Source organism: Leptonotus elevatus, chromosome 4 (assembly GCF_054856555.1).
Source record: "Leptonotus elevatus isolate MCC_2025b chromosome 4, RoL_Lele_1.0, whole genome shotgun sequence".
In the NCBI taxonomy this organism is placed as follows: Eukaryota; Metazoa; Chordata; class Actinopteri; order Syngnathiformes; family Syngnathidae; genus Leptonotus; species Leptonotus elevatus.
In genome coordinates, this window is record NC_141242.1 from 15548239 (window position 1) to 15567771 (window position 19533).

At 38.9% G+C, this 19533-nt stretch overlaps 1 protein-coding gene across 15 annotated transcripts in view; it reads right to left on the reverse strand.

Moving 5' to 3' along the window:
* Positions 1 to 19533, reverse strand: part of plekha5 (pleckstrin homology domain containing A5) — a 72237-nt gene that overhangs the window by 29661 nt on the left and 23043 nt on the right. For 2 of the 15 annotated variants that reach the window (XM_086073242.1, XM_086073243.1), the window contains exon 1: positions 7772 to 7994. The exons of the other annotated variants lie outside the window; for them this stretch is intronic. The gene's annotated coding sequence lies outside the window, so the exon portion shown is untranslated. Of the gene's footprint in view, positions 1 to 7771; positions 7995 to 19533 lie in introns of those variants that run through there. 15 annotated transcript variants of the gene reach the window in all.

The following is a 19533-nucleotide window of genomic DNA, read 5'->3' on the forward strand; positions in this document are numbered from 1 at the left end:
CGTTTTGGCAGGTCTTTGCACAGGTTAGTTAGTGTATTTCTCCATAAAAGTCGTATGTTTGTTGTGAAGATTCAAACTAAATGAAGCACATTTTAAACATTGAAAGTAAAAATGGATGAAATATTTGATACTGATTAACCGGGCGGCTGATTTAATTGGTCAATATTAGCTCTCTAAAAAATGTTGTTGTTTTTTTACCACATTAACACATTACAACATAAGACAAAGATATGACAAACAAACACTCTCCCCACCCCACCCCAAAAGTCAGCAATTTTTTGCTGTTTTTTAAAAAAATTTCCTTATTTTTTTAAACGTTGAGGGACAAAAAACAAAAACATAATTTTATCAATTATTATTATTTATTCATACATTTATTTCAAATTAATCCACCGATTAGTTGGTTGTTGGAATTTCATTCTGACAAATGAATTGGCCTAAAAATTTTTAAAAAATCTGTCAGTCAGGCCTATTTTTACTGTACCTATGTAATATGATGCCAATGCAAATAATAATAATGTACAGTTCAGCTCTGACAGCTTGTATTACAAAGCAGAATCCAAATAGAAAAAGCCAAAATGCTCCAGTATGACAAAAAACAAACAAATCTATTTTAGTTATATATATATATATATATATATATATATATATATATATATATATATAGATCTATATATCTATAGAGAGAGATAACTAAAATAGAATCACAACAATCTACAGCATAAACAAAAAGTGTTTTGCTGTCCTGTATGCTTTCCCATATCCATTATATAGCATACCAACACCAGCCAAGTTATTTCTATCACAACAAGACTAGAATTCCAGGACGCCAGCCACACATTCTCACTAGTTGCACGCAGCTTTCCAGTAAAGTGGTCAGAGTTGTGTGTAATGCGGATGGTCAGGAAGGAACAACTAGTATCACCATGCTTCACTGTCACTCATAAATCATGCGATTAACAGTCAGGATTTGGAACTGTGACAGGAATGCATAATTGACTCAGCTCATTATACCGCACACATACTGTATTGCAATTTGGTAGTGGTTTGTAATTAAAGAAGGTTGTCAATATAAAGCAAACTAAAGCGAGTGAGTGCAGGAGAAATTAAAGAAGATTGTACATCACATAAGTGAAAGAAGCCTTGTCAACAACATTCTTAGGGGCTGTGGCCTCCTCCATGTGCTTTTACATTTCAACACGCTCAGGCTGCACCATCAACAGAAGGGAGTCAAACTGCAGCCCAAAAATAACACCGTCTTTAAACACACACGCTTCTCGTGCACTGAAATGAGCAAATACCAGGAGTGAAATAGGGGGTTTGGTTTCAGTTTAGCGTGGAGAGTAATAGTCTCCACAGTTCGGGTCCATAATTACAGGAGGCACTGTTGGCTGCAGAGCTCTATGTGCGGTCTGGGGACAGACAAATGAAACCATTCTTCACTAGTAGTACCCCATCACACATACTCCATATGCCTTATAGGTTGGTTGGTTCTTGAAATAATATATTCATATAAATAGAGGTTAAAATTGGTTGGTCCTAATACAGCACATTTAAACACCAGGTAAGAATGCATTTAGCAAACAAACTGAATATGGGATGAGTTGAGTTAATTTCTGTCAAAATGTATATTCACTTCATAAAATGTCTTTCTTGGGCATTTGCAGCTACTTTAAACTTCATTAAGGGTTTACAAGACTTTGTAGTTTAGACCTAATAGCCACAAATGAAATTACAGTGCGCACATGTGCTAATTGTCCACTATTTACCCCATGAAAAACAAGATTGAATTTATTATATTAGAAAAGCATTACAAAACGCAGCAATGGGAAGTCTACAAAGAGCTTTTTCTTCCTCCGTTCCAGGCTTGAACTGCGTGACCACATTCTCCGTCTCTATAGTTACGACAAATACTTGAACTTGATATAGCGATGTGGTATTGGCCAAAAACTGCAATGACCTTGATATAAATGAGTTTGCCAAGTCTGTGGGTTTCTGATTGCCAGAATGTGCACTTTCGAGAACACTGGAACATTTTAAGTCTATTTGTCATGTTTGATCACCCTCCCTCTATAGGAGTAAATAAATCAGTATCTTACCCTCTGCCCTCTACCTCAAGGTGTAAATGAAAAGAGAAATATGTAGGCATGAGCATCTTATAAATGATTGTAATGTCTCGTTTTCTGTTAGCTTTGAACTTCCAACTAACGTTTCCCCCTTGCAACCAGCATGTCGCTTATACCAATAAAGTTCCATCGAGGCTTGCAGATGTGGTGTGAGTGTTTTTAAGACAGATTGTGTAGCATCATAGAGTCAATACTCACATGAAAGAAAGCTATTTGAGGAGGTCGGCAACATTCCTAACGTGACATATGGAAGGACGGGTGCTAAACCTCAGTTGCAAACAGGGAGCTTATAAAGTAACTTGATGTTGTGTGTGGGCCAAAGAGTCAGGATGTAATATTTGAATAAATACGTTTTGTGTTTCATTCTGCTTTCTGACTCATCAGCAGTCACCCCCCCCCCCCCCCCCCCAGCCCCAATGGATCAGGATTACAGTGAAAGATCTGCAGTGAGATTACTTCTGCTGCCTACCTTAAGAAGAGGGAGGCTCAGCCAACTCAATCATAAACCTGAAATCCAAATGTTTTTGCAATATGCACACTTCATACAGTGGAACGGTTGGAATTTGAAAGCCCCTGACGTCAAATAATTCAGACTTGAGAGCAAAATCTGGGGAGGGATACACGACTAAAGTCGTGGATGACGTCACAAGGAACTGGTGTCCTTAAATGTTTTTATATCTAAATTGAAAGACTTGGAAACAGCTTCCACTGTTTGAACAATTTTATTGATCATTTAATCCAAAATGTTGTACTTTGTACTTTTTTTTTTTTTTTTTGTCCTACTCTGTACTGTATGTCTGTAACTTTGTGTTATTTTGCTGCTGCCTGTCTTGGCCATGTCTCTCTTGAAAAATAGTTTTGTTTTGTTTTTTTTATCTCAATGAGACCTGGTTAAATAAAGGTTAAATGAAAAATAATAATAATAAAAATCGCAAATTTCTGTAAGACTTCAGCATTACTTCAACGGGTATTTAAAAGATGAATCCCACACAATGTGTTTTTTTCTCCGCCATCACATAAAGATAACACAGATGGCATAGGGAGGAAACTATAATATAATGACCATTGAAATGGAAATAAAAGTTATGCCACTGAAAAATTGTACATACAACTTTGCTGGTAATATGGCCAAGTCAAACATTAAAATAATAGAAGTGACTTGTGAAATTTTAAGTTTAAGCAAATTATCTCTGAGGCAAAAAAAAAAAGTACTAATTTTCCTCTGTATGGTCACCACACGTGCTAATCATCATTAAAGTAAAGTGAGTACAGGTTTTAGAATTTTCACATTTTTTTTGCACTTTTATGGCAGTTAATAGTAATAATAATACTAATAAAAAATAATACTGTAATAATAATAATAAATCTAATCATAGCTTCGGCAGGTTTAAACTTTGACCAGTCCAACAAATATGCAAACGTGAGTTGATACCACATAACACAAAGGGCTTCCGGACACAATGCAAAATTAGACCATTCATGATATAATTACACAAAAATAAAAGAGAGGATGGTGAAATTCATTCCTTGACGTAGATTACTCTCTGGTATATATTTTTTCCATAAAACCCATCTAGTTACTAAACTTAGCAACAACGTCATTTAAACTGGTCGCACGTGTTATGAGGGATGTGGTCTGTGGTCTCGGCAGTCAGCATTAGGTTAGGAGCTATTTCACGCAGGCGCCCACATAAGGCAACATATGGAAACATTTTTTTGCGCTTCACAAAGAGCAAAAACTAGACATGGTCTTCACTTTTCGTTATTTATTGTTTTCAAGAGGAAGAAGTTGGTTTAAAAGGTGGATCTGGCCGAAGGACACCACTTGGCATTAGCTGTAAAGAGGTGGAGAACTTGGCCAAGCATGATGAGCTGACCGCCTCACTGTGGGGAGGGCAAGGCGGGGCAGCCTCCTGGGTTCCGGACCGTCTTGTCCATTATAATGAGCAGTGAACTGCAGTAATGGGGATCTTAAGGTCTTGAGGTCAGCACCTCACAGGCTTAGCTTTTATTGTTCTGGGTGGGTCTCTGAACATTTACTCCTTCTTCTTCAACTAGGTCAAGCACTAACAACTAAAGGCTCACCACATTGGAAGTGTCCTAACAGCAAATCATGTTATTTTAACAATGGAGGTCCTACTGGCAGCTTCACTGTATGAATTATTTTATCTGAAAATCAAACGGGGAATTCCTGACGCTGGAGCTGAAATGGAAAAACAAGCTCACCAACCACTTGGACATTTTTAACAGATCATCTGATCCCATTTCACATTGTATAGTATATTAAGGTGAATGCCGTTTTAAGACAACTTCTGCATATAAGCAGGTAAGGCCATACAGCCTGCTTCCCTTGTGATATCATCTAAATGACAGCCACTGCATAAAATGGTGGCTTTAATCACCACTTCTCACAGTGGGATGTACTGCCCAGTGGAATTGCATCCTTCCTCTGGCAGCGCTGTGCTGGTCAGATTTTATGACCCTATTAAATAAGTCCACACGATTGACAATCCAGGCTCCTCACACCATAACCTTGTTTCCTATCAGAACAAGACACACTCTGCTCTCCATTTATATGTCGGTTGGGGGGGCATTTATCACCTAATCAGACTGCTAGTGTGGTTATAACCTAAATAAAAGTGTCACATTATCATTTTAAGTGTTATAGGACCTGTAATGTTGAGCACAATATGTTTTAAAATGCTGTTTAACCACAGATTTTGTGAACAGGGTTACGGTTAGGTCGCGTTCAGTGTATAATCTTACTTTCTCAAATGTTTCCTCTCTTTTTTTGGGATTGACTTCAAAGTGTTGTAAATCATTTTGATGTTAAACATCAGAGGCCTCCTGAGATGTTGTGAGGTCGTTCACGATATTTTGACGTCTCGTGATATTATGTAAGGAAACAGTGTGTACGATTGTAAGACTGCCAGAAATAACTTCATGAGGGTTCATTTTAGAGGCTCCACCATATTACTGGCATCGGGGCAAATTCTCCAAAGTCACAATTTGGCAATTTTCATATTTAAAAAAATAAATCAATACTATTGGTCAATCCACAATTGTGTGGGTGTTATTTTTACAAAATATTGACAAATCTAAAGTACGGAAAATGGCTTGCTGTCTTTGATGACGAAATGTTAATGGGTGAACAAACATGCCTTTTATTGGGTCTACTGAAAAGTGATTGTTTTGGACGTAGACATACTAGGTCTCAGAAGGTTTCAGCCAGTTCATCGTCCTTCCGTGGTACCACATTTACCATAAATCTGACCCTATTAAACTTGAAGGGACATGAGATAGCGCCATACCGTCAGGTGACTGGCCTCAGCTATGACTGAAAAGAGTTGAACTGCAAAGGAACTCCTCAATACCACACGGACATTGACAAGCAGTATGAATAGCCTTCCTTACAAAAGCTGGGCTGAATAAGCAGAATAGGCCGTTTGGATTAGGGCATGTGGGGGGCAACAGAAGAAAAGGCCAAAAAGACAAAACAGCTTTGCAGCCCCCGAGAGAGGCCACCTAAAATGCGGTAAGTGCCACGAAACTGCAAAGCCACTTACACTGTAATATAGTTCTGAACATCGTAAAACGTGGGAAAGCCCCACTGTGTGCTACAACGAGGCATTTAAGCTTTGACTTTCACCTTTCAACCTTTCCATTTAACCATAGAAAACAGCTGCTCGGTCAGGCTACAAATCAGATTTTTTTTGTTCAAATAATTCAATTACCCAACCCCCACGCAGTATTAGTAGTGACTGGGTTAAAATGATGTCAAGGTGACACAGCTGAACAGGCGATTTGACTGCCATGGTGACAAGTTGCCTTCTGGAAGAAAATATTGGTCTCAGAAGGTTTACACAGAAAACAGTAGCACAGGAAGATATTAAGTCATTTATGTAACACGCTATTTTATACTGTCGCGGAATGGAGCATAGGGCCACTGAAAGACAAAGTAAAATGTGTAGTGAGCCACCCAAAATAGTATTCGGAACTATCTAATCAAGGTCAACTCCTTAAAGAAATAGATGAAGATTGAGGCTGAAGTACCACAGTCTCATTATAGACTATAGCGGAGTGAATTACTGTAACATTAGAGACAAGAAAATAATATAACATACTTGAATCAAACTGAAATTGACTGGAGCAAATAAGGTCATAGCAGGACTTCAACTTGACAAAGAAATGATTGGATGAAATTGAGCTGTCGCTGTTTATCCTCTCATGACTCAAAGCCTAAAATCAAATCGGACGCTACCCCCGCTGCGATTGATGTGTTCGGCCCAGAGAGCTGGCCAAGCAATTAGCAGTGCAACCCGCCTGTACATCTGCATGGCTGCTAATCCGCTGGTTAATGAGGCCGCAGCCGCAAATTTAATTCATTTGAGTTCTCCATCTAAACAGCTCACTTTCCTCAGATGAGACATTGGCTGATGTTATAGCCCAGTCTTCAATGACAAAGTGCCCCGCCCCCAAGCTCCACACAGACCACCATCATTGTTCCCAACATTTGACAAGCACAATGAACTCAGATGACTTTTTGTTTGGGAACTTTTAGTTCCTTCTTTGACCAGTAATTAGGTTTTTTTTAATGCATTTGAATCCGTTGTCAATGCATACATTACAGAGCCAGTAATATTGAGGACAGCAAGGAGACAAACATCTGCTTTGACAGACAAACACAACACATCTGATCCACACACAATAAAATGTAACGTGTAGACACATCTGATACACAGACAATAAAAATGTAACGTGTAGGCACATTTTACTGCCTGGACACAAGTTTAATGAGAGTCAGCTAGAACAAAACAAGCTGATAGCATCTACCATGCAAACACTGTCATGGTGAAAAACCGGTTCAATTGATTTTGGAAGGAATTCATGCATAAAAGCCAACACTATCCACAGATGCAAATGTGTTTTGCTTATGACACTATGTATATGGTGATATTGTATAGATGCGGGTAGGGTGGCTTGTAGAGAGCAAGTGGTTTAATCATCGTGTAAAGCAAACCGTAATTGGCTGACAAAAGCTCCAAAAGATCAGCCACAAACAGAAATAACAATCCCCATCACATGCTAGTGTCCTGTATGGAAACTATGGCTTACACTGACTACTTGGAAAAAAGAACCACAAACACAATGTACAATAGTACATAATTAGCATGGGAAGCTGAATTTTTTTGGGGGAAGTAGCTTGAAACTACATCCACCCAACCATCCATCTTTATCCTCATTGGGGTCGCCTCTCCCAGCTGACTTTATGCGAGATAGGCGGGGTACAGTACACACTGGTCTGGACGCCAGCCAATCCCAGCGCTTGTTTTTCTGAGTAACCAATGAAAGACTCGTTAAAAGCAACACTAGAACCCCCCCCCCCCCTCTCATTACTACTAGTATTTTGACTATCTTGTCATGAATGTGTTCTGCGATATAAATAAAACGCCAGATGATGGGAAGCGCCGACGTTAACTTCATACTGTAACTTCAATGAAGACTGTAACAAGCGTATTGATTTTTTAAATAACGAACCATTCTGCCGAAAACTATAACCGCCGCCACATGGAGCGAACCGTCCCCTTTACAGAACAATTCTTATCAAAAACGGTTTCGAGTTTTTAGATATGTGTTTTACTTACAGTATGCCTCCGTAACGTCCACGCAGTTAACAGGAAGGTTAAAAAAACAAAAATAAAAAAGTCGAGAAACGAGGACCACTTTAATCCGGGGAAAAAACAAGATAGGCAGTTAGTTTCTTGTTCAAAAAGTAGACGTAGTGTTGCTTGTTCGCCCCGCAGCTGTGCTATCAAGACGTCCTCTTCTCGTGCTGACTGACGAGCAGCGCACGCCAGTACTGCAGGCACACACAAGCATACGAGCGCGCACACGCAGGAACACTTTTTTTTTTTTAACCATTTATTGAACATATAAAAAGAATACAGATATCAGTCAATCCAATTTACATGTATCACATTAAAATAATAATAATCTTTAAAAAAAAAACTTCAAAAAAAACATAAAAAGAAAAACATTTAAGTATCTCACACACGCAGGAACACAAGCAGTGAAATCCGAGAGGCGGTGACGTCACAGCCCGGATGTTTAAGCAAGGTGCACTATCATTACAGAGGAGCCAAGCACGGGCTCGGATAGGACACTCCAGGCATGACAAGCCATATTTAGTAGTAGTTTAGTTTAGTATTTGTAGACATGGGCTGTAATGACGTCATATAAACTGCCATACAATTAAAAATAATAATAATAATAATAAACAGTAACATAGCAGATATTAGTTCATACTAGAGGGGTGTTGAAGCAACACACTTTACAGCATGCTTGTAAATAGTTGTATAGTTCTTTCTTTATTTGCTTGTTCAAAATTGTGTCTGTATGTCTTTGAACATCACAGAGTCAAATTAACTTTTAAGATGAAAGAGCAACAGGAGCACTAGGTTGACTTTGTGAGCCAGTTAGGTTACTTGACATATTTTGACCAAAATGTCAATGTCCACAACTGTTTATAGCCACTGCAGTCACTGATGGATCCAATGTTTCTAAATGTATAATATATCACAAAGTTTGAGAGAGACCACAAGTGTCAAACTTGTGGAAATTGCCTTTTTTTTTCCCATGACGTCTGTTAAATAATAGCTATCCATTATAAAAATGATAGTCAAAATTAGGGCGGTCATGAAATGTAGATTATTAGATTTAAGGAACAACAAGTTTAAGATGCCTTAGGTCGCATATAAACAAATACAGTGTTGCTCAGCTTCTGGCTTAAAGATGTCATCACTTGTGACATGCACTTGACAGAACAACAAACTTGTTAGCTCGAGTCATTTGAAACTGACTACGTTTACATGCAGGCAATAGTCGGGTTATGGTCAGAAATCGGGTTTCTGGAACAATCGGAATAACACGTTTACATTACGTTGACAGAGTTGCCACCATATACATGGCATTTGGAATAACCCGATGTAAAGGAGGTGAAGCACGGTCTAACGTCATGGCAGAAATAGATGCCATTTCCACTTCTAACTTTAAACGGTCAATAAAATACATGATATTCATGTCACTCACCACGCTAAATATATTAGTCGGTTTCCTACTCGCTCCAGAAGTGTAGTTCTTGTCTGCACATGCCAGGAGCACGGACTTACTCGCTTGGATGAAGCAAAACTATATGTGTGTCATCTAATGTTCCTACACGGACGTGTATTGTTGAACACTGCAAGCTGGAGATAAACATTGTTTAAGCATTATGAGAGGTGTTGCGTCTGTCTTACATGAATAGTGTCACAAACTGTGGCATTTTCGCCATAGAGACACAGTATAACGTGAAAACGGTGCGGAGAAATCAATGTATTCAAGCGAGTGGGACAACGGCGCTGCGCATACAAGTCGTTACTACAAAGACCAAGATTCCTTGCGAGTACAAATAAGCGAAGAAGAAGAAGAAAAAGAGACAAAAAAGAGGTTGTGAGCATGCGCACAATGAAAATCAATGCCCTGTTCATTCGAGGTATTCCGATTGTGTTTATATGAACCAGTACTCCAGTTATGAAAGGGGTAACCCAGGCGTCCCGAATAAGAGCATATTCCGGTTATTGCGCGTTTTTACATGGCCTTTCAAAACCCGAATAATGCCAATACTGTATTCGAGTTTTAAAAGGGTTATTGCCCGCATGTAAAGATTTGTGTTTGAAATGTTGTAATATGTGGTCCTGTTTAGTAAAGTTATTCATTAGTATCTATGAAAACTTAATGGATGCCTTTCTACTACTGCAAGGTCACAGTATACACTAAGCAAGACTTTATTTCCCCAATTGGATGTATTGTTTCTGGCATTTAGGATCAAAGCATTGCAGCAGCTCCGCTGGCTCATTCTTTCAGCAAGCCCTGACAAAGGTGGCCTGCTGAAAAAAACAGATGCGGCTGCGCCGAGCTGTTAATGGCTCATCCCAAAACTATTTGACTCCCCTCTGATAAAGTGGTTGTGAATGCTTTGCACACAGTTCATGGAATTGTGTCGCTGCCATCTACCAGAATATCCAAGAGAAACATGCAAAATGAAATTCTGGTGTACCAACAAACCTGCTTTTACAAAGCTATCAGTATTTTTTGTGTTGATTTAGGATTTTTTTTTTTACTAGGGTGTGTTGAATTTGACTGTGTTGACTGCCCTTGCATCACATCTCATTAGATTGTGTCATGTGGTCTACTTTTTAGTACTGGAGATAAACTAAGTGGTAAGCGGGAGAAGGAAATAAATACCAAATAAGAATCCTACAGCCAATACAATGACCTTGCCCAGTAGTCAAACAGTTCTTCCTCTCATCAACATGCTATTTGCAGTCACACCCGTCCCTGTGGGCGGGCCAAAGGGGCCCTTGCTCGCCCACTAAAGTTGTCAAAATTCATCGATCAATCAACAACTAATCTATTGTCAAATGAATCGACAAATATTTTAACACTCAAGTAGAGTTTAGAGACCTTGTTTAACTTAAAATTGTCCAAATCCTTTGATTTCAGCCTCTCAACAGTTTATGATTTATGTAGTCCTTCATGAAAACAGACTGATTGTGTTTTGTGTTTTTATCAAAATGAGACATTTTCTAACTTCTGCTTCACGTTGGACAGCAATGACCGAACCAGTAACTGAGTACATCAATCCGTCTCATGTGATCTTTCTTAAGCGTTGTTTAGTTGCTCTTTCATCACTAGACAATGTTAAATAAACAACAGTAATTGGTTAATCAACAACAATCTGGGAAATACTTTACAATACACTTTAATGAATGCAATTATTCGATGGGAGTAATCAATTTGACAGCCCTACCAGCTAATCAATACACCCTTTGTGCCTGCTTTTCTCCCACACTCCCACCTTCTAATATTCCAACATAAAAACCAAAGCATTGACTTATATTAACGCCATCAGGAATAGGTGAAGCCAGACCAGCTTTGCTACATCAATAATTCATCATCTATCCATTACAAAGTCAGTCCTTCAGCTATCATTGCTTCTCCAGGGAGGACGCCCCCACCCCCCTTGGAGACCTGGGAATTAGCTACCACTTGGGACACAGAATGGACACCATACCTGGAGGATATACGGTATGATATTCAGTGGCTGGATCCATCAAAAAATAATCCATGGCAAAGGAAAAGGTGTCAGAGGGGAAAGTCAAAGCAAGCTGTTTAGCCATCTGTGTAAGTACTTGTCTTGCTTCAAGAGAGAATATCTTTCAATCCAAGATAGCAGAATTCGTGTTTGCTATCATTGCTCAAATCAAACACCGGTTTACTGCTTCTTTTTTTTCCATGTACAAGCCCCTTTATGTTGCAATATAATATACCAACGACAATACAGGAAACTCCTCAAATGTGGAAAACTACCTCATTATGATAACTGGAAATAATACACCAACCAATAACCTTATCTCACATATATACGTGTTAACTTAACATCTGATATGTCTGATAATATGTAAGAGAAATTGGAACTAAAATGATAAATAGGATAAATAGGAGGATGTGTTTGAATTGCTACTCAGGTATCACCAATCATTTATTTGGTAATTTCAGCATTTGTAAAGACCCAATATTACCACTTTGCTGGAGGGTTTGTGGAATGAATGGGGATCACTCACGTCTTCTGAGACTGCCCAAACCTGACAGTATTTTGGCATGATGTTAAAGGAGGAGGTTGTAAAGATATCGGACATTGACATCAATCCCGGGGTTTTTCCTAGTGTCTTTTAGGCCTAGTGGCCTGCCAGGCGCCAAATTTAGTCCATGCTGAATCCAAACCCTTAATCTTTAGTATGTATATTGGGACTATCACTAGAAAATGTAACCAATGGACATCAGAGATATATGCGTATTCTTCTGATAATTGCAAAAAAAACAAAAAAAACCACACAATTTTAAACTGCAAGAAAACACTTCCACCAACAAATATTTTCAAAAAGGTTTACTGTTACAAACTGTCTTTGTCATCTCCAACTAAAAGTTAACAACTCCCATAGTTTGTGGCTACGCACCACTGAGCTTTCTGATAGTCACGCTAGTTGATGCTATCAGTGCAAAGTGGTTTGGCTGCAAGACTCCAGCTGGCTCAGGCCAGCGCTTGCAAAGTGGAAACAGTGTGTAAAGTAAAGTAAAGTACAATAGCAACACCTAGGCTTCATGTTTCCATTTAAAACAATAGAAATTAAATCATGTTTGTTTGTTTCTAGAAATAAGCACAAACAGAATGCTCAGCCATGATCTGTTTTTTTGTTTTGACCACAGGGCGTGTAAGTGGGTTAGCTGTATCAGTTATATAAATGGTGTAATATTATATCCGCGACATTGATACCTATGAATGAAACAAAAAAACAAGAGGAACACATGACAACAATTGATGTCACCCAATATTCCGTCTTGTATCTTCTTGGTACATGACTGCACGTGACAAGAAGACAAGTTTATTTAAAGGGGAAGTCAACTCAAACATTCTCTTTACAATAATATGTTGTATATGCAGAACCCACTAGTCTAAACATGGCTTTCTTATTAATACTGTGTTCTTGTAATGTGAGTTTTTAAGCAGCAAAATCCACCCGTTTTTATCCATCTCAGGCGGCAGCCATTTTGCCACTTGCTGTCAACTGAAAATGACATCACAGTTTCTCAGGGCTCAGGCAACGACCAATCACAGCTCAGGTTCAGAAAACAAGTGAGCCACAAACAATCTTAGAATTTTAATTTGACAATTTTAGAAGAATTAAAAAAAAAGGCCAAATCATCCTATAGTGGACACAATTATAATAGAACACGATTGAACACGTAAAAGCATTATGGAAATGCATATATTTGGCAGAAGAGGAGCAGGTCTACTCTGCTGCGAGGCAATTATTAATGAGCATGTTGCTTTTCAGCAGCATTACAGCCTCCATCCGGTTATCAGTGAGAGATGCACCGGAGAAGCTTTCAGACTCATTAACTACCCACACACAGTCAGAAAAAGGGACTTGCTAAGTGTTCTCATGTTTATCTACTCTCAGAGGATCTTTCCTACCTACTCGCTTGTTCTGGACGCTGGCTCTTACCTCATCCACCTACACTCCCACGCGCTCTTCTTTGTAAGTGAGGAGCAGGTTGTTACCTGCTGGTGTCGGGAGGAACAGACATAGACAGTGTGGCTGCAGTGGGAGAGTCATCATGAAGATGATAGCATGAATTAATCAGAATTAGCATCTGCAGGATCCTCTGTTCCTACTGAGTGATGGCTAAAGAAGACAGAATGTAAAAATGGTTCCATTATTAGCTTGTCTTCCGGAAGCCAGTGACAAGATGTACTAATGTGACCATCCTCTGGGGTGTGAAAAAATTGCTCCCATAATTATAGGTTTGTGGTGCCATCTGTCACATCCAGAGGGCAGAAAAGCTTAAAATCACTGAAAAAAAACACACATTTATGATATTGTCTTCATAACTAAATCAAGAGGGTTACCTTAAACCATACAATTTAAACCTAATTGTAACTTAAATGGATTTTTATTTCTACTCATTTCAAAGCACTTAATGAAGCAAAGCGGCACAGCGTTGTTTTGAGTGTCTTCAATGGAGATAGAGGTCATTCTCAAATCATGCCAAAGCTGTAGAGATGAAAATGTGCACCTCTGATTTTAAACTAGGACAGAAAGCTACAGTACATTCTACATTTTTTTTATTTTGAGCTATCACAGAAAAGGATTTCTGCTTTCTCATATTACCCCCTTTGAACGCACATTGCATGCAATGATGCCATAAAAGAATGAATACGAAACACGCTGATAAGAGCAGCAGTCAAGAATCAAGCAGTCTTTTCAGGTTAGTTGCTGCACTTTTTAGTGGGGGTGGACATTGACTACGCAGCCCTCGATTGACTACATCAGAGACTCCCAATATTCTATGGCACATTAGTGTGCTGTGAGAAGTCACCAGGGACGCAGTGGAAAATTACGTCATTTCACTTGAGTTGTCAGAAAAAGATTACTTACCAATGTCAAATAACTTTATTAATTTATCAATATCAGATACAAATAATGTCAGGCAGAGCACTTAAATGCTCTTCAGAATGTACAGAAGGTACACTAAACTAGGGATGTTTAATACCACTTTTAATTTCAGACCGATACCAGTAAGAGTACTTACCGATACCGATACTAAATACTGATACCATTAGTGCTTTTGATATACAAACTTCAGCCCCGCAAAAAACACTAACAGATTTTTTTTATTTTAAAGAAACACCTACATATAGCATTTTTCTTACAATTGAATGAAATTAATGGCAATTTTCTCCTCCCTAATTTCGAGATCATAAAACGGCCACAAGAGGGCGGCCCGCCACGAGTACCAATACCTTAAAATAAGGCCTTGTTTCAGCACGATAGGTATCAGTACTCGCCCATCCCTACATTAAACCTGTGTATCCATCTATTACCATTCATATGGCAGAATAAGTTGTGGCTTCCTGCAAATATATCATCTTAATTTTCACCTAACACGCCCAGATTTGGTGGTTTGCCATGAGATTTCTCTAATGTAAAATGAGTGCCATGGCTCAATAAAGATTGGAACACATTGGACTGCAAGGACAATTACCAATCAGTTCAATGGTAATTTACAATACAAACATTTGAATGACACATTATTTGTCTGAAAGCTCTAGACTCTTGCTCTGATGTTCTTTTGAGCAGAATTGTAGGAGTGGTGCTATAGTGAAAATCAGCAATGCATCTGATGATTAGTAGTACTACTTTGTACGGATAGTTCATTCATCTTTGCATCAATTGTTTCAAGACACAATGTATTCATGATAAATTGGCCAAAGGCCAAATTATTGGTAATCACATTCACACTTATGAGAGTAGAAAACAATCAACTTTGCCTTTGCAATAATAACAATTTCCTCTCCATAAGTGCACAATCGGCTACTTTCTACTTCAAACAGTTGCCAGCCTATAAAGTTGTCAAATGGAACAACTGCACTTTCCATTGTTGTTGCGGAGTCTCTAATGTGGAAAGCCCACACTGCCCAAACACCATTACAGTTGCAGCCATCTGTTTTTTTAGAGAGCATATAACAATAGGAAAATATGTCCGCTGACAAGCTAATTAGAAGATGAACAGCAATGCAGCTAATTTTGCACAAGCTCGCTGAATGGACCGATCAATGAAAAAAGTCAGTCATGAAAAGTCAGGCTGTATTGTGCCCCTGGCTGCTATGACTTCTGAGCTAGCTGAACACCCCGCTGACAATAATTACATGCTCTGGCCAAAAATCCCTGTGCTAATGAAAATCAATGGCCTGTACCTAGGATTTGTATCATACTGAGGCACGATACAAGAGCAGATAAATGAGCTGGAATTACAGGAAATGTTCAGTTGTCCAGTTAAACAAAAGGTACTGTATTCCCAACTGAGGCAAATGCGTGGAGAAACACAGATGCAGCAGATTACTGATCATTGAGTTGTTTTCAAGCACACTGGTCCAAGTGAGTGATATCACCAGAGGTCATCAAGAGGACATGCCAGACAGCCTCACTTTATGGCCGACACTAGTTTTTACGCCTGGGCTTCACTGACAGTCACAAATTCCAAATTTTGCATGCCAAACATCAGGACATATTCACTTTCGCAACAGTCTTTACACTTGCAACCCCCTGCAACACATGCTAACTCGTCTTGGCCAACCCCTGACTGTGCGCTGATTGGGCTTTCTTTCATTTTTCTCATCAAAGTTGCAAAGATTACAAAGATACCAAACCCAACATAGTCGAGATATGTATAGATACTGTAAAGAGGGACTGACAGTATGAGCTTGTCAGTGTAATGTTTACATGGCTGGTGCCCACAATACGGATTTGCAAAAAAATGGGAATGAATAGAACATACCATTCAGAATATATTCACCCTGACGTGGCTTTATCACCCAAATCCAAGGATTGGTTTCAAATGTTGAGCTGTGTTCGATAAAAAATTGGAGCACAATTTAAAAATATCCATGTAGTGGTTTACATAGACTTCAGTTTATGTTTCTGGGAATTTTAGATCTTTATTCTTAACTGTAAACATTATTGAATAGTCATTTTCCATGTCAGTTATTCTCAGGGTTTCTCTGCTAACATTTTTTGCTGTACAATAGCGCCAATACACCACTTTAATTGGCAAAGCCATCATGTTATCCATTAAGTTTTCTGTTGAGTCAGACAAGTAACTTGATAAGGAGTTTTTCCTCCAAGGTTTTAGGCTCCATTCGACACTGCTAGGAAGAAACATCCTACTTAGCAATTTTAAGGCCCGACCTTAAAGTGGTACAGTGAAACATAAACAAAAATTATAGCTAACAACTATGGTAAGATAGCATTTGTGAGCAGGCCCAACAACCAACATAATCTCTTTGGCAGCCTTGATAATTTTTGAAAACACATTTTACCAAATGGGTTCTACAGGCACTCCATCTTCCTCTTACAGTACAAAAACATGTACAGCAGAAAGTAGAAACTTGGTTTTCGTAAGCCATCGTTATTTCAAACGAGTTGGTTTACGACTTTTTTGGTCTACATTTTGTCCGAGTTTGTATACATTTGCTCGGTTTTCATGCAAAAACCAGGACGTGACTGATAATCAATGCACCATTCACTTTATGTGTATTTTATACTGTGTTTGTTTTATTTACTCTCTTTAAATGTATGTTTTGTAAATATTTTTGTGTGTATGGAACGATGAATGGATTTACATTACTATCTACGGAAATATTGTTTCGGCTTTCATCAGATTTTCTGTCAACGGATTACTGTAATCACAAATAAAGTGCTTCCACAACATGTCTGTTGTTGTGTTGTGTATAAGAGTATGAATGTTTCTTGACTGACAACCAGACTCGATTGTACTCCACTTCTCAACAATTACTCAAGCTAATGTACTACCTTGTCCGAGGTTTTCCACTGTACTTTTCCTATGGGAATGTACACCGTGGTTATTTTTAATTGAAACTGTGACAAACGTATGTTTAGGGAAATACTCATTCATATGACCTATTCCCCCAACTTTCACATCCACCTACATATAAATGCACTTCCTCTTGCTCAAAGATGCTACAAGCCAAACCTCAGTCATTTTCAGACTCCACGGATGACACATGATCAAATGCTGCTTGGGCCCAATGACTCATCAACTCTTGTTTCGTCTGTAATGAGCCCTTTTGTATAGGCTATGTGATTGATGTGATAAGGGCAAACCCTGCCATGAACCCTGCAAGGCGCAGCTACAAAAATGAAGATTGCAGGCAGCAACGGAGAAGCATAACTGTGATGAACAAAACACGATCAGCTCTAACCCTCTTGGCATTCATCTCTTAGATTCAGTCTGATTATAAAGGTTATGAGATGCAGAGTCAGCTTCTGGTAATGTCTTTTCACAGAGGAGAAGTTAAACTTTCTTCTCTAATAACATTGATCTTTCTGCAAAATTTATTTATAGATTTCCATTCTACAACACCCACACCCTTGTAAGACTACTTCCTCAATTACTAAATTTCTAAAATCTGTTCAGCTTAACCCTCGGTCTAACATTTCAAACGTCCCTCACTAAAAAGCTTTACGGCACCGCTTAGAGTTTTTGCACACCAATCTTGTCTTAATCCAAGACGAATGAGAACAAAGATCTGGACTTGCGACTGAAAGAATACCTGAAAGTCAGACGGCCAGAAGGCAGGAACGGCTTGAGCAGGTGCACATATTTGGTTAAATGTGACCCATGTAACATGGATCAGAGAAGGAGAGAGCTGGAGAATTGGTGGCATTTTTCGGATGTTTGTGCATGGGGCAAGAGCGAAAAAGCCGAGACAGAATAAAGATTATAATACAACTATTAGGTGAGATGCAAATATCTTTATTTGAAGTCCCAAACACTACAAAATGGAAGAGGGGCATGAAAGGCACATGAACTACAAAGCTGTGTTGACCATGATTTTTACAAACAATACAAAGCAATGAAAATAGCTTTTGCTGTAGTCAACAATATGACCATTACCATGTGCTAAAGAAATAACAGAACATTACTGTACACTGGTTGCATGGGGGGAAAACATATGAGTGTACATGGTTTTCTCCCTCATCTCTCAATAACATTTTCAGTACATTTTTCTCACACTTGTTTCAGAAATATTCAGTGTGAGATAAAATAGGTCAATAAACCTTAGCCTGCTGTATAAAAACAAGCATCTCAAACAATTTATGACTCCTACTTAAATTCCAGCTTTATCGCATCTTGTGATTCATATACTCATTGCTCATTATGTGGTATCAAAAAATGCCTTCACAACAACTTTTCCAACTGACAAACAAACCCAGCGTGGGCGGTGCATGGTCCAGTCTATGTAAAATTGGTTTGTGTTAAACCAGTATAACAAAAAAAAAAAGCTTTTGAGGCCGCTGCAGTATACTATTTACTTACTTGCAACATATTTTATGAGCTAAGCATTTTTCCTCAAGGAAAAGGCACTTGTAATTATATAATTTAAAAAAAAATACTGCTTTATAGTGGAGGAAGGAGAGTGACATTTTGATCCACTACTTGCCTTTGGCAGTGATGATCGTGCTGAGTCAGCCTGCCAGAAGACCCGGGTCTTGCTTTGTCCTACTTCTCAGAAACACATCATATCATGGAAACTGTCTTTATAGTGACCGTGTGTGTGTGTGCGTGTGGGGGTGTGCGTGTGTGTGGGGGTGTGGGGGGGGGGGGGGTGCGCGTGGGGGTGTCAGTGATGGCATGAAAGGCTTGCATGGCCTCAATGGAGGAGCACACCACAATTCCATCAACCACAGTTTTAATATGTAAACAAATACATATTTTCCCTGGTGAATGACGCTATTGATCCATCTGTTAGCTGTATTTTTAACAGGCTAAGATACAGGCACAATGTGGTTGATGAAAGAGCAAAACGTAAACATCACACACAAAAAAAAGAAGCAAACGCTTGAATAAAAAACAATGTAGGATCTCTTAAGCTCTAGTTCCTCAAGACCTCAGGCCTTGTTAGTGCGCGTTGTGACAGGTCACCGCTGCACACATTGACTCAACTGAGAAAAAGACGACCAACAGAAATGGGTCAACCATGAGTGAGACACACTGAGTTTCGCTAGGCTAACAGTGAGGCCATGGAAGCATGTGAAAAAGAGAGTAAACTACAATCAAATATGTATGACCAAGAAGATTTCACAATTGGTATCATATTCATGTTTCAAACATTTTCAGTGGCAGAAAATATCAGCATGATCCGTGCTCACATTGACCACCCCCCCTCCCTCCAAAAAAGAAAACGAATGTAACACACTACATGCAGCATGCACCATTAGTGGCG